The sequence below is a fragment of the Urocitellus parryii genome, chromosome 6 (assembly GCF_045843805.1).
Source record: "Urocitellus parryii isolate mUroPar1 chromosome 6, mUroPar1.hap1, whole genome shotgun sequence".
Lineage (NCBI taxonomy): Eukaryota > Metazoa > Chordata > Mammalia > Rodentia > Sciuridae > Urocitellus > Urocitellus parryii.
The window spans coordinates 46082084-46107616 of record NC_135536.1 but is presented as its reverse complement, the minus strand read 5'-3'; positions in this window follow the sequence as shown (position 1 = coordinate 46107616).

The following is a 25533-nucleotide window of genomic DNA, read 5'->3' as shown; positions in this document are numbered from 1 at the left end:
CTCTTGTTTATGGTGAAGGAGTCTGTTGTAAAACTATGCAGACATGACACCTATACTTCCCATAATTCTGTAAAGGCAGGAACCAAGTCTTCACGTAGTCTTAGATGTGCCTCTGTATCCCCATACTATGCCCAGAATATGGAATACTCCAATACATGTATGGTGAGTGAATGACTGACTGAATGAATGAATGATTCATTAATGAATGATTAACTGTGGCTGCTCAACAGTTTTCCTTTTCAGGGACTCCAAAAGCAAGAACATAATTGAGATGGGAACATTCTCCGTGATTCATTTCCTACCACAAGGGAAGTAGTGAGTTGAGAATCTGGACAGGCTGAGAATTTTCTTAGTGGGATGATAGTGTCTGGTTTCTCAAGTTTTTTTTTTCCCCTTTACTCCTCACAGCTCAAAGTCCTTGGATACTGTAAAACTCTTTCTATTGCTCACAATATAAAATGGCTATTTTTCCTTTGTTACTGTCCTCAATTTTGAAACAAAATATGTTTGTTTCCCAAGATAGAAGCAGGGACCTCTGGTTTAAAGGAAAGCCCAAATCTTCTAAACACTCCTTAACATTTCTATTAGATACATAATAATCTTGCTTGAAATGTAGAATTGCTTCTAGGTAGAAGACTGCTCTAGAAAAGAATGAAGGATTGATACATAACATAGCATAGATAAATCTCAAAATAATTATGCTGAGTAAAAGAAGCCAGATCTACCCCCATATTGTATGAACTATAGTTGCCATTATATTAAGTCCTAAAAAATTCAATCTAATCTATAGTCACATAAAGAAAGTCGGTGATTGGCGGGTGGGATGGAAAGAGGTGGGAGGTGGGAACGGCAAAGGGACATCTGGAAACTTTGGTAATGATGGATATGCTCATCTCTGTGATTGTGGTAATGGTGTCTTAGGTACATGCATATGTCAAAGCTTACCAAATTGTAGTCATCCTTGGAATCCTTGTGGAATTGGTTCCAGGACCCCTGAAGATACAAAAATCTGTAGATGCTCTAGTTCCTGATATAAAATGGTGTAGTATTTGCATATAACCTATGCATATCCTCTTATATACTTTAAATCATCTCTGGATAACTTATAATACCTAACATAAGGCAAATGCCATGTAAATAATTGTTATATTCTTTAGGGAACAACACAAGAAAAGGCCTATACATGTTCAGTACGGTCGCATTTTTTCCAAATATTTTTCACCCACGGCCAGTTGAATCTGTGGATATGGAGAGCTTACTGTATACTGAAAATCTACAGTTGAATGTGCACTAGGTATGAATTATACATTGATAAAACTGATTTTAAAATGCTTCTGGGAAATGGTGTCTATCTTAGTTAGTTTGGACTACTACAACAAACTACCATAGACCGGGTGGCTTAAGCAACAGAAATCTATTTCCCATAGTTCTGAAGGCCAGAAGTCCAAGATAGGGCACCAGCAGATCCATTGCCTACTGAGGGTGTACTTCTAGTGTAGAGATATGCCATATTCTTGTTGTATTCTCATGTGACAGAAAACAGAATAAGAGATCCTCTCTCTAATGTTTCTTTTTTTCCTTTTTGGTGCTGGAGATTGAACCCAGTGTCTTGTGCATGCTAAGCAAGCACACTGCCCCTGAGCCACACCCCCAACCTTGTGTCTCTTCTCATGAGGGCTCTAATCCCATTCCTAAGAGCTTCACCCTCATAACCAAATCACTTCAGGAGGCCCCACCTCCAAATACCATCACATTCATAATAAATTTGACATGTGAATTTGGTGAGGAGGACACAGATTCAGTCATATCAGCATCCTATCCCCCATCCTATATGTCCTATCTCATTTCCCATCTACGCTTTACTAAAGGATGATCATCCTCAATTTTGTTCCTAAAGTATGATAGGTCCTTTGTTATGGTAGACACTGAGATTTCTTTTATTACTCTGGAAATGCAGACTGTATTTTAACTGGGCCCCTGTTCCCTCCCAGGTTAGATCCAGGTCTGTCTGAAGACAAGCTCACTCTCTTTTCCCATCTCATGGCCATTTAGGAATGCTCCCCTCCCACAGTCCAGGGGCATGTTTTTGAACACACAGCAATTGATTATGAATGTACTATTGCCAACGTGGGCATCACTCACCAGCTCTAACAATTAATAATTGTTATTAATTATTAATGGTGATCTTTCATATGTTTTCAGGATGCTTTTCAAAATACCCATTGGTTCCATGCAGGAAACCTTGAGATAGTGAGTGACTTACCAGTACAGGCAACTTCTCTTGTGCATTTCTCCCCTATCCATTTCTTATTGGTATGTTAGAGTTGTACATAATGGTGGGATTCATTGTTACATATTTGTAAATGCACACAATATAACAATATAATGTGGCCAATATCATTTCCCAGTATTTCCCCTTTCCCTCCCCCTACCTCTTTACAGCTCTCCCTTCAATTTTCATGAGATCCACCCCCCACCTTTCTTTTCCTTTTTCCTCTCTAGCTTCCATAGATGAAAGAAAACATACAACCCTGGACTTTCTGAGTTTGGTTTATATCACTTAACACAATGGCCTCAAGTTCCATTCATTTTCCTGCATGTAACATAATTTCATTCTTCTTTATGGCTGAATAAAATACCATTGGGTATATATACCACATTTTCCTTACCCATTTATCTATTGACAGACACCTAGGCTGGTTCTGTAGTTTTGTATTGTGAATTGTGCTGCTATAAACATGGGTATGCCTGGATCACTGTAGCATGTTGACTTTAATTCTCTAGGATATATAATAAGGAGTGGTGTAACTGGGTCACATGGTGGCTCCATTCCTAATTTTTTGAGAAACCTCCATGCTGATTTCTATAGTGGTTGTACTAACATACAATCCCACCAACAGTGTAAAGTGTTCCTTTTTCTCCACATCATCTCCAACATCTATTATTGTGTGTGTATGTATGTATTTATATGTACGTATATAATAAGTATGTGTGTGTATATATACATATGTACACACATATACCAGGGATTAAATCCAGGGGTGCTTTAGCACTGTCCCACATTCCAAGTCTTTTTTTTTTAATGTTTTATTTTGAGACAAGGTCTTGCTAAGTTGCTTAGGGCCTTGCTAAATTGCTGAGGCTGGCTTTAAATTTGCAATCCTCCTGCCTTGGCCTCCCAAGCTGCTGGGATTACAGGTATGCACCACCATACACAGTTTATTTTTTATGTATATATGACAGCAGAATGCATTACAATTCTTATTACACATATATAGCACAAGTTTTCATATCTCTGGTTGTATACAAAGTATATTCACACCAATTCGTGTCTTCATACATGTACTTTGGATAATAATGATCATCACATTCCACCATCATTAATAACCCCATGCCCCCTCCCTTCCCCTCCCACCTCTCTTCCCTATCTAGAGTTCATCTATTCTTCCCATGCTCCCGCTCCCTATCCCACTATGAATCAGCCTCCTTATATCAAAGAAAATATTTGGCCTTTGGATTTTTGGGATTGGCTAACTTCACTTAGTATTATCTTCTCTAACTCCATCTATTTACCTGCAAATGCCATGATTTTATTCTCCTGTTATTGCTGAGTTATATTCCATTGTGTATATATGGTACATTTTTTTATCCATTCATCTATTGAAGATTGGTTCCACGATTTAGCTATTATGAATTGTGCTGCTATAAACATTTATGTGGCTGTATCCCTATAGTATCCCAGCTTATTGTTTGTATTCTTTTTTTGTTATTTTTGTTGTGCAGGGAATGGAACCCAGGGCCTTATGCATGTGAGGCAAGTACTCTATCAACTGAGCTATATCCCCAGCCCTTGTTTATATTCTTTATGGCTGCTGTTCTAACTGGAGTGGAATGAAATCTTGATGCAATTTTGATTTGCATTTCCCTAATTGCTAATAAAGTTGAACATTTTTTCATATATTTGTTGATTATTTGTATTTCTTCTTTTGAGACATGTCTGTTTAGTTCATTAATTGGGTTATTATTATTATTTATTTATTTTGTGTTAAGTTTCTTGAGTTCTTTATATATTCTGACTTTAATCCTTTGTCTCTTGTGCATTTCTTTCATTGCTTTCCAAGGTGAGTTAGAGCTAGATAACTTCAGATCAGCAGTAAGAAGGGCAGACAAAACCCCCTTCTCTGAAAGTCAGCATTATTTTAATGTCTTTGAAATGTTTCTAGAACTTAAGGAAGAATCAGGTATAAGTCCTTAGAGAATGGAAATGTAGGACCTCGTTGACCAGAGATGTTTCCTGTTCTCCTGTCTTACAGACACAACAGGTCCAGGGTCCAAGTGATTAAGTAAATACCAAAGACCTCAAGCTGGAACATGGGTTCTCAGACCTGTACAGGTCTGTGAACAAGTTACAAAATGAAGAGCTGCCATTTAGAGTCTTTTATAGCAATATGACAATTAATTTCATGACTTTGCATCTAATAATGAAACAGTTGGGTTGTACTTTGTATGACTTTTATTTTTAATTCTTTTTAATAATTCATTTTTATTTATTTTACAAAATATGGTAGATATGATAGATTAAAAGTTATTTTTAAAAATCCCTTCACTACAGATGGAGAAGCACCAAGCTACTAATGTGGCCTCTGAAGGGCAGTTCTGGGCATCTTCCTTCCCATGGAGATAATGAGTGAACTGTGGAGAGATGAGAGTAGCACCTGGGAACAGGAAGGCAAGGGGTCTCCTCTTTGTCTGCCGTTCCTTTTCCCTTTTTACAGTGTGTCCCTGGAGAAGTGCTACACCAATAGTAACCAAAGAAGAGACACGACTGGAGAGGACTGCAATTATAGGAAGGGCCGGAACAGCAGAAGGGGCAGGAGAAACTTGTGGTTATCACCTAGCACTCCTGACCTGGTTGAGTGTTCTTCATGATGGACTTCAGGAACAGGTAGAGGAAGCAGCTGTGAAAAAGAATTTGAGGGGAATCGAGCTCACACCTCACTACAGATTCTCCATTGAGTTGATGATGGTGAAAAAGGGATACACGTTTAGTAGAAACTGTACTTTGCATTTTGAATGTCGATCTTTCTCTGGGTAGCAATATTGCAGTACCATACTCCTTTGGATGCTGGGCAGCCATGGCTTTGGGTCAGCCACATGATCATGAGAGGAAACAACTACTATGTGCTGTGTTGCTAAGCTATGATATTTGGTAGGTTAAGTATACGAAATGCACTTTCAGATTTATAGTATTTTAACCTTATGATGGATTTACCAAGACACAATCCCATCATAAGTCAAGGAGCAGTGGTCTGGACTGGAGCTACAATTGTTGAGACCCACTTAAGAGAATTGCCTAAGTTTATGATGCTTGCATAATTTAGGAGGAAGAGGAGAAAATCTGGTAATGATCACTCTGGAAGACATGACTGTGCACTGACATATTCCTCTGAAGTCACTGGCCAGAGAAAGTGTCCCTTGAGAAAACATGAAGGGACTGCACACAGGACAGGTGTTAATGAAAAGAAGTGGGATCAGAATAGAGTTGAGCATAAGGTGGCCTCATTCTCTATCTTAAAATGAGATCCAAGCAGCTGAGAGGAAACAGGAAGACATTGCTGTCTTATCTCACAGCTGTTTCTGCTGGCCCCTGCTCTGCTTTTTGTTTGTTTTATTTGTAGTGCAGGGAGTCAAACCCAGGGCCTCACTCATGCAAACCAAATGCTCTGACACTGAGCTATACTCCCAGTCCCCCCATTCTGTTTTTGTAATAAATCATAGGATAGAGCAATGTTCAGGTTCCCAGGGGACAAGGCACAGCCTATTAGCCTGCCTGCCTTTGGAGCAGCCAGCTGACAAACCCCTTGCTATCCCATATTCTGTATGGTGGTAGGAAGACATGACACCTTCCTCCTGTATCAACACATGTTTCAATATGCCTGGACACTCTTGTTGACATCAGCACTTGATGTACTCATCACCTGAGAGGAGAGAATCGGGTTGGGTGGGTTTAGGTTCTTTCATATGAGAAAAGCCTTTGTGTCTTTCCTTTGGGAATGAAAGGAAACACCCAGCCCTCTTGCTTTTTGGTTAAATTAGAGGGTACTTTCTGCATTGTAAATTTTTCTGAAATAGATCTTGGCTTTGATGGGTGGTGACACATGCATACCTGAGTGTGCCTGCTCTGTGGGGCGTTATTTCTAGTTTGAAGAGTGTGGAGTTCAGGAGGGGATTGAGGTTAGACCTTGGGTCCCCTGTTAGTTGGCACCATGTAAGAGGTGAGGCCTGCAATGTGGTGGGCTGTCATAAAGCAGAAGAAGCATTGGAAACTCAGCTGCTTTCCTCTTAGGCTAAACCTAGGCTAGTGATGGTGCACTCAGAATTAATTACTTTGGAGGGAGCCAATCACAGGTAGCTATAAGAAGATGGACAAAGGAGGTCAAGAATAACATGGAAGCCATTTCCAACTAACATATTAGAAATTTGTAAGGCCAAGCAGGTGGTACTCCTAGGGATGCAATGACTGAATTACTGCTATGGTTTGGATCTTAAATGTCTCCCAGAGTCTCTTTGTTAAGGGCTTGGTTGCCAGCTCGCGGAGCTATTGAGAAGTGATGGGACCTTTAAGAGGAGGGGCCTACTGGAAAGAAGTCAGGCCATTTGGGGTGTAGAGATGGTAGGGGAGTGTAAGCATGTACTTGAAGGGAATTATTTGGATCTTAGCCTCTTTTTTCCCCCCTCTCTAATTTGTGGCCCCCACAAGGAAAAGTAGTCTCTTCCACTACATGTTCCTCACCATTATGTTCTACTCAATACAGCCCTAAAGTGACACATGCAAATGACCATAGACTGAAACTCTGGAACTTTGAAGCAAATAAATCTTTCCTGCTTTTATTTTTATTTTTTTTTATCTCAGGTATTTTGTCACAGTGACAGAAAACTGACCAACACACCTACCCCAACTAGAAAGACCAGGCTATGGTTCAAGATCTTGAGTTCTCCCAGTTTTCCTGTTCTGAAATAGCTAGGGGCAGTCTAAAAGAAAATTCAACCCACTGCCACTGCTCCCCAAATTTTATAATCTGATTGGCAAATAAGATTGGCCCAGTATGAAACAATAACTGTGGCAAAGATTGCAGATAAAATAACTGCTTCTGGATATGGGGCCAAATATGGGTCTGAACAGTCAGGAAAGGTTCCTAGAAAGTTTGAGTCCTAGATTTACCAGGATTTATCAGAGGAGGTTCAAGTTCTAGATTTACCAGGATTACCTGGGTGAGTTTCTACTATCTCTGGCCCACAGTATCCTCATCTACAAAATAGGGCAAATGATAGCTGTGTTGTAGGTTTTTCGTGAGCATTAAATGAGCAAGTACCCAGCTGAATAAGTGGTGGGTAATATTGAATTTCTTCATTGTTTCCATGACTACCGTGAATTCTGACTTTCTAAGAATTGCACATCACAGCTTTGTGATGTGAAAGGCTGCTATTTTGCCCTGTGGGGAGGCAGTGCCATCAACACACTACCAGTCAGTAGCTGCTTTTCCTAACAGTAGACCCAGTTCCCCCAGCTCAGATAGGACACAAGTTCCTCTTAAATGAAAAAACTCCAAGGCATAGCTTGCACCAAGAGGGGTATTTTGCTAAAGTACTCACTTGACTAAAAAGACTATAGAGTTTTCCATCACAAAGTGGGTACCAGGTTTTTGAGCAGTTCAAGTCCAGTGACTTGTAAATTTGTACCAAGTTTACTACGTACAAAGTAGAAAGTTATCAAATCCTAGCTCCCCACTTGAATACCATCCATTCTAGACAAGCAGACCTAGGAATCTGATTCTTTTTAAAAATGGTTCATCAGTAACTATTTAGCCAGGAATTGAGAGAAAATGTAGCATAATGGATGCTAGATCTAGACAGCCTGGACTTGCTCCCTGGCTCTGCCACTGTACCAGCTACATGACTTTGAGTAAATTATTTATGCTGTCTATGCCTCCGTGTACTCATGGGTTGAATGGAAAATAATTGTGTGCCTTTCATAGGATTGCTGGGAGGAATAAAGCACTTTAAAGCAGTAAGTGGCCAGTGTAAATATACTAATATACATCTGTAATATATTATAGTATTCCATTCTGGTGAAATGGGGAGAGGGATGGTTTCAGGCCATGCTGTGCCCCTGAAGAACAGGATAGCAAGAGAGCCAGCACTCACTATGCTTGAAACAATGGGAGGCATAGAGAAGAACACTCTTAGGAAGGTATGAGGCGCCAAATCCTAATGAGACAGCCCCGCCTGGACCCCTGACAGGAATCTGCCATCAGAGAGAACCCCTTTAGAATTTGACAGTCTCCATTCTAGTCCCTGGGATTCCTAGATACAGTCTCTCTGCCAGCTGGCCCAAGACTTGTTTCAGAGGGGATGCCATGCAAACGCAGGGCTGAGTCAGTAACAGACCCTTTGTTCTGTCTCCTGGACCTCTGGGTGCCACTGTGCAGACATGTCCAGCTTGGCAGGCAGCTGGCATCTTAAGGATTCAGGTCGTTATCAGATGGACACTCACTAAACAGAGTCCCTCCCAGCCTCTGTGGTGCATGCGGCTGCGCACGTAGGCCTGCATACCTCATATCTCTGCCCGGGCAATTACATCCCAGTCACCCTGCCCCATTCCAAGGCAGCTGGGGCCAGCTGGGGCACAGGGCTTGGGGCTGGAGCCAGGCAGTTTTCTTCCTTTCATCCTTTTTGATTCCACAGGCATGTTCTTCTAAGCGTGGGCTCTAACTGCAGTGTCCGACAAGGGAACAAACCTGAAAGGCAGGAACAAAGCTGCAGCTGCTCACGGGCTGCCTTTGGCTGCTCTGAATCAGAGCCAGAGGCAGTCTCTGCCCTCCAGGACAGAAGCGCTCAAAGCAACTTGTCCTTCTTTCCTGGGACGCTGCCTCCCCCTAAGCGTGTGTGTTGCTTTCACCCATATGTTCAAGGCACACTTGTTCAGATCTATATTTAAATACTCCTGTGGGATTCCCAGTCCAAGGGTATAAAGTGCACGTCTGGGCATGGTCTCCTGGCCAGACTCCAGGGTTGGCAGCCCACCCAGATGGTTCTCAAAGCTGGTCTCTTGCATCAGAAGTGATCCCCCACAGTTCCGATGGCAGTTTATGACAACTCACCCTGGTTTGGGAAATTCCCTTGTGAAAGCTCTCTTAGCCTAGAGAACAAACTTTCAAATACTAACAATTGGTACCATTGATTGGATACTTTCTGTGCACGGGGCAATTTGCTGAGAATGCTTTACCTATCAGTTTCCCACAGTACCCTCCAGTGCTCTAATGAAGCAGTGTGATCAGCTCCTCTTTAAAGATGAGGACCCTGAGACATGGTGACAGTAGGTAACTTGCTCAGGGCCACCCAGATAGGAAGTGAATGCCTGGATTTGAACGAAACAATCTGGTTCAGAGCATGTAAGCGACCAGTGTGTTGCCCACCTCTCTATATCTGTTTAGGTCTCGCCAAGGATTAGACCAATGCCTGAGAAGGATCATCCTGACTGTTCTTACCAGTCTTTTCAGGCAGTAGGGGACAGAGCCTCTACATGATTGACACATGGTTAGTTAATTGCTACATCCTTAAAGTTAGGGAGAATAATGCAAAAACTGAATTATTTCTACATCAATTTCTGTTACTTTGATCCAACAAATATTTAGTGAACATTTATTCTGTGCCAGATATTATACCAGAGCTAGCAAAGAGGGTTACAATCTAGAAAGAGGTAATCTCACCCAAATTCCCAAGTAGCCCAAAAGGTCCTCTAAGATAAGCCCTGCCTTCCTTCTCCTTCAGTCTCCTTGCTCTACACTCCCTTCCTTCTACTCAAATCCTCTTCAAGTCCTTTTGTTCCCAAAGTTCCCTACTATCTCAGGGCCTTTGCAGTTTCTCTTCCACCATCCTGAGACACTTTCCACATCTTTGCTGGGTTAGTTCCTCCTCCTTCAGGACTTGAAACTCTCTTTAGGGGATTTTTCTCTCACCACCAATTCCCCCCACCCTCATAGTTTAGGCGTGGTTTTCCCTGTTCACATTTCATCATTGCTCCCTTTATTCTTAATTTTTTGTAATCAGTTGATTAATCTACCAGCTTTCACCAGCTCCTTGAGGGCATCAATAATGCTTTTATTGTCCACCACTGTACTCCGGGCACATAAGAGGTGTTTGCTAAATGCTCTTGAGTGATTAAGATCACACATGATATACTAAAACAAAAACGGGGATGTTAATTCCTACTTCTCTAAGCAGCAACATCAAGACAAGATTAAACACGCCTGCATTTTATTAGGAAGACCTTTGAGGAAAACATGGTGAGGGAGCAGAAGCAGCTGAGGAGTCAGGCTATGACGCCAGTCTGAGCCAAGGGCGAGGCAGGGAAGAGGAAGGTTGCGTGGTGCAGGCTCTACATCCCTGTGCAGTCCACACAGACCTTCCCAGGAGTCCCCAGGCTCCCAGAGGCAGCTCCAGCCTGCACCCCTGCCGCACTCGCTCATTGGCTGGGAGCAGCCCGCAGGAGGCGTGCCCTGCGTTCATGAGGCTCCAAGCCCAGAGATGGAAGGCTAGGGGACAGATTCTTCTCTTTGTCCTAAGAAGGTACAGAGGCCAGAAGCGGTGACTTCTGATTTATACCAAAGAGAATGACTACTAAAGCTGTGCCTTCCATAAAAGGGCAGGAAATCTTTGATTTGGAGGCACCACAAGTACGGTTGAACAGCTATAATGAATGCTCTTTGACAGCGAATTAATTGCACATGGGCTCCCCTCAGAGTGCTTATAAGCTGGTCAGAGACCATATAAACTCCCCTGTGTTCTCCTGAGCCTCAGTTTTCTCCTTTCTAAAGTGGCGATGACTCCCCCTTCCTTGTGACATGCAAGGATTAGATCCAGTGACTTCTGTGAAAGGGGCAGAACAAATAGAATATGAATACGAGTTTTAAAAGATCACGATTTGAGGTCCCCCTCACCTTTCTAGTTTTTCTAGGTACTTCTACAAGGCCAATCTTTTAAGTTTTCTAAGTGCGCTTGTCTTATGATTTCACTCATCAGCAATCCCCCAGGGACTTTTTAAGATCATTTCAAGTCAGAGAACTGAAGTTTAAACATGTGATTAGGACCAAAGGAAGATTGAGAATTAAGTTACCATATTTTGGGAGTAACATACCTCCTCTTTGGGACAGACCTAGGAGTGTGCACTTGGCACAGTGAGCTCCCTGGGAGCGAGCTCCTTACTTCTGCCCCTGAAGCTGCGTTTGCTTTGTTCTGTCACAGGTCAGTCACTGAGGCAGCACTTAGTCATGCTTCTTCCCCTGCCGCCCTTCAGCACCTGGAGACATGCCTCAGGGTGGATTGCCTCCCTTGTCCTCATGGAGGATAAGGGGTATTTCTGCCCTTTCCCTTCTCCTCTCCCTTCACTTCTTGGTGAGGAGGCAGCCTTTGATACTGGACTCATGCTGGTCAGTAAAGGGGACTCTACACGGAAGAAATGGCATGAGCGAGGGCAGGGCATATTTCCATCCTTTCCTTAGACAAGTGTTTTGTGAGGCCTGGAAGACAGGGAAGGACCCAAGGACAGATGAGAATAGAAAACTAGGGTGAACTATGGCAGCCCTTGAAAAACTTGTTCAGGAGCATCATAGGTCCAAGGAGCTATTGATGCTTCATAAGCAATTTGAGCAATTTAGAAAACAGAGTCCAGATGAAGAGCAGAAATGAGACAGAGTGGCCAGTGCCACAGCAGCAGAGCAATTAAGGTGAGAAGGAGAATCATAGGAGCAGATAGGCGAGAGGGCTTTGAAAGTGACCTAAGGTTTCAAAACTCATCTGGGAGGGGATGCTACTGAGGAGGGGTCCCCAAGAGGAGAAGCTGCTTGGTTGGCATTGGGGATCTTCGTGTAGTTCACATTGCATTTGAGGGGCTGGTAGGATATACATCTGCACAAGACTAACAGGTGCTAGAAACTCAGATCCAGAGCTCCCGAATGTGGTTGGGCTGAAGTCAAAGATTTAGTTGTCATCTCAAGAAACCAGTTGAAATAACAAGTTGTTTAGCTTCCTCAATTACTAAAAGAAAGGCTTAGATTTCTGGTTGCATGGATATTAGCAGGTGGATGGGTATTTTCTGGTGCCTGGATGACCAGGCCTGATTCCCCCAACACAGTCCTTGGATCTTGAGATCCCAAGAAAGGGGGACATGAGCCCTGTCCTCCCCCACTTAGTATAACTTTGCTGCTTCTCCCTCAGTTGTCCAGCTTCTAATTCTGCAAACAACAGCTGGAGAGAGTCAGGGCCAACTCAACAGCTGTGTGGTGAGAAACAAGAAGGCATCCAGGACCATCTCCCTTCAGCTTTGGGGAGAGAGAGAGAGAGAGAGAGAGAGAGAGAGAGAGAGAGAGAGAGAGAATACGCATGTGCATGAGAGACAAATCCATAGACTTAGCAGGGAATGGGTAAAACTTTCTGACCGACCTTTTTAAAGTTAAATAAATTTCTTTAAGATAATATTCTTTGAAAAATTATTTGAATTCTGAGTTGGGTGTGGTGGCACACACTTGTAATCTCAGCTCCTTGGGAGGATGAGGCAAGAGAATCACCAAGTTCAAGTCCAGCCTGGACAACTGTCTCAAATAAAATTAAAAAAAAAAAAAATAATGATAAGGACTGGAGATGTAGCTCAGTGGTAGCGAACCCTTGTGTTCAATCCCCAGGACTGGAAAACAGAATTTAAATTTGTACCAAAGATTATTCCAAATCCTAATGATTAACAAATCATAAATCTAGTTTGCAGGATCCTCCAACTGCAAGTGGCCACCTCTGCACACACCAGCCTGACCCCACACTTGCTACAGAGGTGCTTAATGCCCCTGGGCTTGATTAGAAGATACCTCCAGGCATGTGCCTCAAGGATAGACACTGGGTCCTAAAATAGATGAAAAGATTGAGAGTTCAAGAAAAGGTTGTTGTCCCCAATCCAGCGGAAGAGAGGCCTCTTCCTGGAAAGTGATTAGGGATTTGTGTGTGTTTGTGTTTCTGGCCGAACATAAATCTCAAACTAGGTAATCTGTTTCTAATCATAATTTGGATTAGCCATCACACTATCCAAATGTTTATTTGTCTAAGGAAGCCAATCCTCAAGCACCAATAGGGCATGACAAACCTCCCCCCATAGTAGGCTCATTCCAGAATCAGCAGGCTGCAAATGCTGCCTCTTCAAGCTGGGCCAGGGCAGGAAGTAACTGTACTATACAACATTCTGGCTTCAGTTCAGGGTTGTCCCTTTTGGTCACTGTTGAGTCTCAAGCAGTTTGCCATCATCCCTTTCCAACCCTGGACATTGGGCGATGTCTAGAGACTTGTGGTTGTCACGCTGGGGGGAGAGCTACTTGCATCTTGTGGGTAGAGGCCAGGGATGCCGCTAACCATCCTATAATGCATGTGACAGTCCCCAGAACAAAGAACTATCCGACCCCAAATGTCAGTTGTACCCTGAAATATAGCCAGCTTTAACTAAAACTGTACCCTCACCAAGGTTACCTTGTGGGCCCTCCCTGCAACTGTCTTATCTGGAGTATTGAGTCAAAACAAGACCACACAGAGTCCTGGGAGATGATGTTCCCTCAAAACTACTTCCTGTGGATACCTCCTAAGGGCCCTACTTCCAGTTCCAGTATCTTGTCCCAATATCCCAGACTGGCCATAGGGACAACTCCAGGTCAAGGTGGTCCCTGAGGAAAAGAACTCCTTTCCCCTTCCCTCCATTTTTTTCCTGCCTTTCTTTTTTCCTATTCACAGTGTAATGAATCAGCCACCAGAGCTAAGGTTCCCATTTGGGCCAGTACCTCCCATCAAGGCAAAGCAAGAATGCACGGTATTTGTTAGGGTGGTTTTCAGGCTTCCTGAAGAAAGTTATTAAGGACAGTTGAAATCTCTGCTAATGTCCTGTTAAAGGGAGAATGGGAGAAGAGTGATGACAAGTGCTCTGTACAATTACAATTGCTCAATTATCCTTCTACCAAATTAAGTCTTAATAAAAAAAAAATAGGAATTGTCATTAACTAACTATGTGCACAACTCCAGAAACTCCATTCATGAGTTGCTGTGTGAACAGTGCCCCAGAGATGCATGACAGGTGATCCCGCTTCTTGAAGTCTCTTCAAACTCTTTTCAGTTCAAAGTGAATGAACGTGCCAATCCAGATTTCTCTGTGAGGCAAGCCCTGAGTGACAGCTGCTTTTCTTTTAAGGACTCCCCCGCAGACCTGAAAGGCAACTATGAGAAGCATGCTGTGGTGGTGGCACACACCCATGGGGCCTACCACTAGGGACAGATGGTCTGACAAATGCTATTGCACAAGTGTCCTCCATTAGATCTGCCTCTTATGCTCCTTCCTGGCATCCTGGGCTTCTAGAAAGCATGTCGCACAACTGTGTAATGATTCAGCTCTTTGCCTGATTGTTTACCATTTGTCTGCCCCCCAGGGTAACTCCAACACAGCAGGGCTCATGTTTATTTTGTTCATTACAATGTCTCCACCACAAAGCCTGGTACACACTAGGTGCTCAATAACTGTTAGCAGGATGGATGAACCAAAGAAAAATGGTGTCAAAGAATGCATATTTATATTGTAAAGACCAAAGGCAAGGCCAAGCAAGGTCTCCCAGTCCCTCTCACCTTCGCTAAAAAGTTGAGAGCAGGAGTTGTAATATGATGCCTGAGGCCAGGTAGGCATAACATTAAATCATGCCTTTCCTAGAAAGGTAACTGTAAGTCACAGGTGAGACTAAGTCTTATAGATCATAGCTGATGGAGGTAACATCAGCTTTCCAGAACGTTCTGTTCACTATGGAGAAACAAGCTAAATGTAATGGTTTCTTGAGATGCCATGTCTCTGGATGAAAGACATTGTGACATCCTGGGTTCCAAGGGACTCAGGACCCTCACCGACTTCCCCTGAATGAAGCACAGTTCCTTCCCTCAGGATCCACCTTGAAATGGCCTGCAGCTGCCCCTATAGCCAGCCTGGACCCCTGGGGCTACATATTGGATTGGGGATGCAGCATCTCCCATCCTTCTTCAGGGTCTCATTTTGACTTAATACTCCAGGTAGGAGAGAAACTGAAGGGAGGTAGCACAAGCTAAGCAAAGGTAGCTTTAGCTTAGATTGTTCATCGACATTAAGAAAATTTCCTAGCTGGGTCTGATGGCTCATGCCTATAATCCCAGTGACTCAGGAGGCTGAGGCAAGAGGATTGCAATTTTGAGACTGACCTCAGCAATTTAGTGAGGCCCTAAGCTTAGTGAGACCCTGTCTCAAAATAAAAAGTAATAAGGACTGAGACTGTGGCTCAGTGGTTTAGCAACCCTGGGTTCAATCTCTAGTACTCCTCCAATAAGAAAGAAAGAAAGAAAGAAAGAAAGAGAGAGAGAGAGAGAGAGAGAGAGAGAGAGAGAGAGAGAGGGAGGAAGGAAGGAAGGAAGGAAGGAAGGAAGGAAGGAAGGAAGGAAGGAAGGAGAAAGAAAGGAAGGAAGAAAGGAAGGAAGGAAGAAAAAGAAAGAAAAAGAAAGAAAGAAAGAAAGAAAGAAAATAAATTTAAGAGCCAATTTGATGGGTGGTGCATATCTGTAATCCCAGGGGCTCTAGAGGCTGAGGTAGGAGGATCACAAGGTCAAAGCCAACCTTAGCGAAAGTGAGATGCTAAGCAACTCAATGAGACTCTGTCTCTAAATAAAATACAAAAGAGAGCTGGAGATGTGGCTCAGTGGTGAGTGCTCCTAAATTCAATCCCTAGTACCAAAAAAAAAAAAAAAAAAGAACTAATTCATTCAATTCTGAAATGTACTGTTCTTTATGGGGAAAGTATAGCATTTCAGGAGTATAATATGGAGTCGGAGATGAAGAAAGGGTGGTTTGGCTAAGAGGCCTGCACCAGTCAGTGTGTGGTATGTGGGTGGCTTAGAGCAGAGGGATTAATCCAAGGAGGCTGGCAACTTCACAAAAGGAAATGGATCTTCATTTTTTAATGTTTTACAGGAAATCTTTATGTCATCATCAACCTGTATGATATACAGATGACACAGGCCCACCCCTGATCTGAGCACAAGGAAGGATATTAAGAATTTCTCTCTTGTCCTCACTGTCTGTACATGTGTGCGTGCATGTGTGAATGTGTGTCCAGGTGTAGGGTAGGAGGTTGGCTTAGGGTTTCAATGGAAATGTTGGTACTGGTTTGTGGAGTAAGGGACATAATTGTGTATCTACTTCCTGATTTTAAGTGGAGATTTCATAAGAAGTTCCATTGTTCAAGCTTTTCCAATGGAATTAATGACTACCGTATTGTGGTGGAAACTACTTTCAGCTTTTCAAGGGAACTACAGAATTGTTTACTATTGTATTATTAATATTATTGGGATAATACTCCTCAATCATTCAAGTCTTTATTATTTTGTGCATTTATCAAGCAGCTCTTAGAAAGCCTGCATCTCTTCTTCTACAATGGAGGAGGTGTTTTCTTTAAGCTCTGATATTTAGCAGGAAGCAGGTCCTCTCTCATACTAGCTGCTGTCTCTTACCACAGGTACCAGGAGTCAGCAGCATGTGTTAGTTAAACCCCAGACTCCACATCCAGCTTGGATTCTGGGGATGCTACTCCTGTTCACAAGACTGAGCAAGTTATACAAGTTTTTTGGAATCACGACTTCCTCATCTGTGAAACAGTAGATAGGGATGGTGTCTACCCTTTCGTGTAATTGTGAGGATTAGGAGAGTGCCTACAAATAGAGGAAGCAGGATATACAGAATGTAGGATGTACCAAATAAGTTTTCTTAACTACTTCTGCTTCTATTATCATTATCACTTAAGAAACCACAGGCTGATGTAAAGCAAGTCATGATGATTACTATTTCCATTATGAATTAATAAAGTTGCCTAAAGAAAATAAGGTTGACTTACAGCAAAATGCTCAAGTAGATAAAATTATTTGGGGTGTTCTCCTACTTCTATTATTCTTAGTTTCTCTTTCCTTTTGGCTCTTCCAAATTTCTGACAATTTATCTTGGCTCAAGGTTTTACGGATAACTTAAAAATATCCCCTATGAAAGTAAACTAAAGTATGGCTACCCTACAAGGCACAATTCATACTTTCCAAGGAGACTGGAAGTTTCAATTTTTTTTCTGAAAAACATGGAATCTATCCTATAGACTTCTAGAACTTTGAAATTGGATTTTCAGGACCATCTAATTCAATTTCAGAGTAGGCAAATGATCCATCCTTGGAGACAGGTATAGCAGGTTAGTGGCAGAGATGACTAAAGTCTTGGGTTAAGCTCTTAACCAATTAAGAGCTATGAATATATGGCACATGGAATGATTTCTTTTACTGAACTACACAGTAACAATATGGCTTCCATCTCCAAAAAAAGATGTTATAAGATTGTCAACAAAATTCACAGTGTGTTTTATGCACTGAAAGGAGTATTACTGAGGTTAAGATCCTGTCTTCTTAATGAAAACCCACGAGGGACCATATCTTTTGGTTTTAAGTACTAAGAATAGCTGTTGCTTCTGGAACAATTGCTTGGTTTCTATTTCTTTTTAACTTAATTTTTTGAAAAAATATTTATTGATATTTTGGATTAACAACTCATAGTTGTATTCATAGTCGGTTTGTTTTCTTTGGATGAACACTACAAACTTTTAATCTATTATGTAGCAGCTACTAGTAAGCTCAAGGACAAATTTCTGTTTTGTCTCTGTGATTAGAAACCAATAGCTATCACAAATTACAAATGCAAATTAGAGCTGAAAACTTTGTAGCCAATTTTCCTGAACTTTGATCTATTGAATAAAGGAGTTCTGGGGCCCTTTACATTCTATTCTTTACTTCCTTATTGAATATTCCCAGTGTACACAGTAGTATCTTAAAGATTCTGAGAAGACTGACAATTTAAAATCAAAATGAAAATATCTTTTTACACATTATTTCCCTGTACTTGTAAAAGTTACTTGATTATGGGATCTTTTTTAAAAAAATTATGACCTAAATATCTAGAATTTACATGAAACATATTTTGGAAAATACTCCTTTCTAATAATTTATAACTAAATCCTGTTTATTGAATTCATGACAGTGCAAAAGTTAGCAAATGATTCTTTCTATTTCTGTGCAACAAGAAGAAAATCCAACATGTATATATTGGCTGAGATGACTGGTCAGATTTCTTCCCACTCCAAAATTTGCTGATTCTCAGATTTTCAAATGAATAAAAGGAGCAGTGTTGTATACCTGTAATCTCAGCAACTCAGGAGACTTAGGCAGGAGGATTGCAAGTTCAAAACCACCCACAGCAACTTAGCAAGGCCCTAAGCAACTTTAGTGAGACCCTGTTTCAAAATAAAAAGGGCTGGGGATGTGGACCAGTTAAGTCTCTCTGGGTTCAATCCCTGGTACCAAAAAGAAGGAGAAGGAAAAGGAAAAGGAGGGAGAGGGGGAGGGGGAGAAGAAGAAAAGTGGCTGAGGTATGTCAATGGTAGAACATGGGCTTATTATTATGCATGAAGCCCCAGATTCAGCTCCCAGCACCTAAAGAAAAGAAAAGAAAAAGTTTAGTTTTCAAGAATGTCTGTCTGTTCCTATAATTAGAAATTTAAGTTTGCTAAAATGAATACTGCAGTTAGAAATTAATACATTGTACACTATTTCTGGTGCTGTTTGTCCACATGTAATCTAAAAAATTGCTTTTAAAAATGAAGTTTTACAAACAACCCCCAGGAGTGTTTACAAAAATATAGATTTCCTTTGAAAGCATTAAAGTCAGAAGATGTAAGGTTTTTCTGAAATTCTTGTTGGGTTTAGAATTTACAATCCTTCCCTTTTGGCTTGATAAAGGCTTGTATAATGAGGTTGCTCCAACTTCATGATGTACCTTCAGGGGTTGTGCAACTAAACTTATTTCCTCAAGCATGTGGCCCATTCAAAGAGTATGTTCTTCATTCATGGCACCTTTGCCCATGTGACCTGCCCCCTCCACCCTCCATTAAAACCAATGAAACAAAAAACAACAGCAAGGACCACAATACATGCTCCGTTATATGTGGGATAATATATACACACCCTAGCCATGCTAGGGTTACCTGGATGAGAATCGGGGACTTCTTCCAGAAAACACATTCATCCCCTTGACTAATGAGCCAGACCCAAGAGGAAATAGCAAAGTAAGATCATTTTTAAGGAAAAATAACAGCCAGGAGTGGTAGTACCTTCCTGTAATACCAGCAAACTCTCACAAGTTTGAGGCCAGCCTCAGCAACTTAGGGAAGCCCTAAACAACTTAATGAGACCCTGTCTCAAAATTAAAAACTTGTTGGGCGGGGGGTGTGGCTAAAGATGTTGCTCAGTGGTTAAGCGCCCCTGGGTTCAATCCCTAATACAAAGAGAGAGAGAGAGAGAGAGAGAGAGAGAGAGAGAGAGAGAGAGAGAGAGAGAGAGAGAAAGTGACAGAAGAGATTGTGGGGAGAAATGACTAGCCTTCATGCCTAGGTCCTGGGATGACACCAGGAGCCTACTGAACATGTCACCATAACCTGCAGTGATTTTCCTTGCCTTTCTCTCTGTGATGCCCTTGAGAGGGGTAGGATTGAGCTATTTCTCTGGGCTACCTTTCTCTATGATTATATTTCTGTTTTTTCCTCTCTGTTGCCTTTTATTCATTTAATTCAGATTGGATACCTACCATGTGTCAGGCATTAATGTCACAAAAATGCATATGCCCCCATCCTTGCCCTTGAGTTCTCAATATAGAAGAGCACATGGGTACTGGAAACAATTTCCATTCAATGTGACAAACACTCCAAAAGAACCATGTATAAAGACCAGGGAGGTAGTAATAGAGGTGACATTTGAGTCAGGTCTTAGGGAATGTGTTCGACACTGATTTTTCCATTAATAGAATTACTTTTTTCTGCTTAATAGCAACCAGCTTGCTAGAAGAGGAAGTATAAGCCAATAACTCGCTTTGGATTAACTCAGGAAACTAACTGACAGAACCTATTAGCTAAAGGCTAGACTCATTTTAAGCAATTCAGCAAATATTCAGGCCTTAATCATTTCAGTTACTGGAGGACAATGCCATCTGGAGAGTGGACTCTTTGGAACTGACCCTCAAGTTTCCCTGATGTAAAGATGTTCTAAGGATGTCCTTTGACTTCAGAAATTCCTAGAATTAGCTTTGCTTTATAGTCAGTTTGCCCAGTTTCCCAATCTCACAGCAGATACTCAGAAGTAAGCTGCATGTTTAAGTTGTTATAAAGATAAAAATAAGATCATTACTGAATAAACTGGCTTTAATTTAAATTTTGCAAAGTATAAGTAAGGTAAGCTGGCTCCTTGTTTTCTGTTCTGTGCTAATACTGGAAACTGATTAAGGACTTAGCACCAGGCAGAATTTTGTAAATTTTTTTTCCAAGTTACTTTTATGAGGCAACCATCTGACATAATATTCATCACTTCCCTGGCTATCCAAATAATTCTCTAATTTGATGTTAATAATAAGAGAAACACTTTCTTTTTAGCAAATACTTTTATTTTAGACTCAGCAATTCAAGTACCACCTCCCCACCCAAAAAAGAACCCCGGTTGAATTTAGTCATAAGCAGCAGTTGTCTCTGTTTATTATATTTGAATTTGATCATACCTTTAACTTCCCTCATAGGGTTGAGACAGTATCCATCCAGCTGGTTTTGTAGCCCCCAAACTTAAATAGGACCCTTTACAGCTAGAACACAAGAATGAGCCAAATCTGGTGGTGTGTACCTGTAATCCTAGCACTTGAGAGGTTAAGGTAGGAGAATGGCAAGTTTTTTAGGCCTGCCTGGGAATTTAGCCAGAAAAACAAACAAAACAAAACAAAAAAAAAACACTAAACCCCCATGAGGTTTGCAGAGCATTTGAAAGTAGTATCCATGTTTCAGTTTCCAATATGGAACTTGAAAATCACTATTTTAGATTTCTATTAAACTTGAGAGATCTCCTCCCCCAGAATCTATTATATGTTCCTTCATGGTATTTTAAGATGTATCTGTCCCTCAAACTCCTTTAAAACAAGAAATGTGTCTCATTTGTCTTTTTTAAATGCCATTATTTTTTACTTACTTATTTTTCTGTGGTGCTGAGAATCAAACCCAGTGCCCCCTGACATGCTAGGTGAGCATTCTATCACTGAGACACAACCTCAGCCCCCTCATTTATCTTAATATCCTATAGTTTGTTACTCAAAGGAGTGTTTGTCAAATATATTTATTCTAATAGTTCATATACTGACCATGAAATACAGGTTTCCTAATTAAGAATGTGAAAAGAGAATTTACAGAGTTGGAGAAAATCTTTACTAGCTATTCTTATGACACAGGATTAATATCTAGAATATATAAGGAACTCAAAAATCTTATGATAAAAAAAACCCTCACAAATAACCCAATTATAGTAAATGAGCAAATGAATTAAACAGACATTTCTCAAAAGAAGAAATACAAATGGCCAGCAAACATATGAAAAAATGTTCAACCTAATTAGCAATTTGGGAAATGCAAATTAAAACTACAACTGAGATTTCGTCTCACACTAGACAGAATTGCAGTCATCAAGAATACAAACAATAAGGGCTGAGGTTGTGGCTCAGTGGTAGAGCTCTTGCCTAGCATGTATAAGGCACTGGGTTCCATCCTAAGCACTGCATTATAAATAAAGGTCCATTAACAACTAAAAAAAATATATTAAAAAAAATACAAACAATAATAAATGCTGGATATGATGTGGGGAAAAATTAACACTTTGACAATGTTGGTAGGATTATGAATTAGTACAACCACTATGGAGTTCCTAGAAAAAAAACTAGGAATGGACCATATGAACCAGATATACCACTCCTTGGTATTTATGCTAAAGAATTAAAGTCATCATACTTCAGTGATACAGGTATACCCATGTTTATAGTGGCACAATTCACAGTAGCCAAACTATGGAACCAGCCTAGGTATCCATCAATGGATGAATGGTTAAAGAAAATGTATATATACACAATGGAGTTTTATTCAGCCATAAAGAAAAATAAAATCATGTCATCTGCAGGAAAATGGATGGAACTGGAGACTGTTGTGTGAAGTGAAATAAGTCAAACAGAAGATTAAGCTCTCATATGTGGGAGCCAGAGAGGAAAATAAAAAAGAAAGGTGGGGGCAGATCTCATGGTAATCAAAGGGAGATCAGTAGAGGAAAGGGACCAGGGGCTGAGAAGTAGGGATGGAGGGTGGAAGTACTAGGAAGTGATATTGGTCAAATTATATTTTTTATATTGTGTGCATGTGTGAATATATAGCAGCAAATCCCATCATTAAGTACAATTGTAATGCACCAATAAAAAAATGTGGGGAAATTTTTTTTTTTAATTGCAGGTTTCCATGAGCAAGAAGTGAAAAAGAGCAAGTACCACGTATACAACTCTCAAACTTGACTTTTCATAATAATTTTTTTTAAATGGCAGCCCAAGGAATCTTTTCATAAGCAAATATGATCTACCCATGTGATCTAAAGACCCTGATTTCCTTTGTGCTCAAATGGGGCATTCTATTTTAGGATTTTGTATTCATGATCATATGCTGTCTCAAGAAAGATGACATCTGAGCTATAAAATAAGAGATCTTGATCATCTGTGGAAGGTTGAGGTGGAGTATTTTGTGTCTGAAATCCCAATAACATATAACTGCCATTTATTGAGTATCTACTCTGCCAGAAGTTCATGCATTGGATCTCATTTAATCCTCCAAATGATCTCTAGGCTTAAAAGAGTTACAAGGCTTCCCCCAAGGCTACATAACTCAACACGCCTAAACAAATCCATGAGCAAGCTCCTCACAAACTTGGCATTCTCCCGGAGTTCTGTTTTAGTGCATGGAAATCTTAACATCTCTTTTCTTTTCTTTTTTTTAAATATTTATTTCTTGGTGTAGATGGACACAACACAATGCCTTTATTTTTATGTGGTGCTGAGGATCGAACCCGGGTTCCGCCTGTACTAGGCAAGCGTTCTATCGCTGAGCCACAGTCCCAGCCCTTAGCATCTCTTTTCTATATCCAACTTCCTGCTGAGTCCTGTTGATGTAATGACCACAGATTTCTAGACTGCCTCTGTGCCTATCTCTAGTCCTAGCCACCATTTGGGTCTCCCTGAACAATTCAGTGACCTCCTTGTCCTGTTCAAATCATTGCCCCATGCCAAAGTTTGAGTAGTGTTCTCAAAATTCACATCTGTTTTTCCTGCTTAAAAATATTCCAGTTGAGTTTTCTATTCACTCTTCAAATAAAATCCAAACTCCCCACCTGGCCGCCCCCCCACCCACCCAGTGACCTCTACATTTTTTTCTCATTTTCTGGACTTCAGCTGCACTAGCTATTCCCTCAGCCTAGGGTGTTCAGACTCTTCCTTTTCATAGTCTAGGTTGATGCTCCAAAGATTTTTTTAATTTACTTTTATCACATCATGTGCTTCTCTTTAACAGCTTTAATTTTTATATGTGTGTATATATATATATATAAACACTTAATTATTTGATTAGTATATCTGGCTCTCCCATTAGCCTGAAAGCTACAGGAGGGTAGATACCACATCTGTTTTAATTCACCAGACCCTCACCCTCAGCTGAAATGCAGTGAACACACAATAAATATTTGTTGAATAAATCAATTTTCTAACAACTGTTAAGCAACAAACCAGAGATTTGACTTCAAAAGATTTCTGAATCCATGTTCAGCTTCCTCCCCTAGTTCTCCTTGTCTTCAGGGTATGGTTAGGCCCCCAAACCAGTCACTATTGCCAATGGAGGTAGAAGAAGGTAGAGGTTGGGAGTCCGGCCCACACCTCCTTCTGGGCCTGGAATGTTCGGGAAGAGGCTGTTGAATGACCTTGGGTCCATGAGCACTTGCTCTGCCCCGGCATCATTCCAGGCCCTTTATGGAGATTCTTAGAATTATTCTTTCTCAATAAGCATTTAGGATGAAGATCTCCCCCACACCTACACCCACACCCACCTTTCTTTCTTATTTTAAACAGATGAGGAAAGTGTAGCACAGACAAATTAGGTAATTTGCCTAAAGTCACCCAGAAATTATGTGATGGAGCCCAAGTTCAAACACAAACCATTTGGCTCTAGTTCCACATTCTTAATCTCTTTGCCATCTCTCCTTGGCTTACCTTGTTCCATTTTTTTTCTCCTTACCCGAGTCTGTCTCTGATTTGGCTTCTCTTATTTTCATTGGAATCTCTACTCATTTCTTCTTCTTTGCCACCTCTTCTCTCCCTCTACCCCTTTTCTCTCCCTCTCTATCCTTTCTTCCTCTCTCCCTACTATTCCCATTAGTGATGAGAACATTATTATGACATTATTTACTTGAAATTTATATTTTCAGGAAACTTTCTATCAGCATCAAGGAGTTTTCTGCACACTTTGCAACTTTTAAGAAAATATGTAGATGAGAATTATAAATCTCTAACCTTGCTTGCTCTTACTTTTCTGAGTGGTAAAGATCCATTTTTCATTCACTTCCAATTTTGAGCTTTGAATGTAGACTAGAAAGGATAATAAAAAGCAACCCAAGGAAGAGAAATAGCTGGTTATGGTGACGCACATCTGTAATCCCAAAGATTTGTGAGGCTGAGGCAGGAGGATTGCAAGTTTGAGGCTAGCATCAATAATTTTGCAAGGCCCAAAGCAACTTAGTGAGACCCTGCCTCAAAATTAAAAAGGGCTGGGGTTATTTCTCAGTGTTAAAGTGCTTCTGGGTTCAATCCCTAATACTCAGAAAAAAAAAAAGAAAGAAAGAAAAGAAACTTTAAAACTGCTGGGTTTTGTTGTTGTTGTTTTTGTTTTTGTTTTTTCCCTCCGTGTGAGAAGACCACTATAAATTGTGGAGATGCTTCTCAAATAAAATTAGATTCTGTTGCTGCCTGCTGCTTCCCTCTACATTTCATCTCTTTTCCTGAAACTGCTGAAACCTCTCTCAGGACACTAGGTAATCTGAAGGAAGAATAGCAAGTTCAGGCACCACAAGTCCTGGAGAACTAAGGCGCACTGATTTGCATTTCTGGGTCAGCAGGATTTCACTTTCATTTAACCCCTGGACTGACCCTTATTTTTCAACACCTTGGCTCTTCCCGCCATCTGAGAGCCTAGGATGTGCTCAATCCGTAGACAGTAACTGTCCTCAGGCCACCCAGAGCCTGAAAACCACTGGCACACTCCTTCAGGTTTCCCAGCATCACCAAAGTCTTTTCAGAGAGGAAGTGGCCAATGTTTTAAGCATCTCTGAATGCAGATTTTATTCATGTTCAATAAGATAGCGATGTGTATTAATGGAAAATGAAATGAGTATTAGAAATCATGTATTCAGATATGTCCAGTGCTGCCAGAATTTTGCACTGCTTTCGAGGTTGTTCATCTTTAATGTAATGAG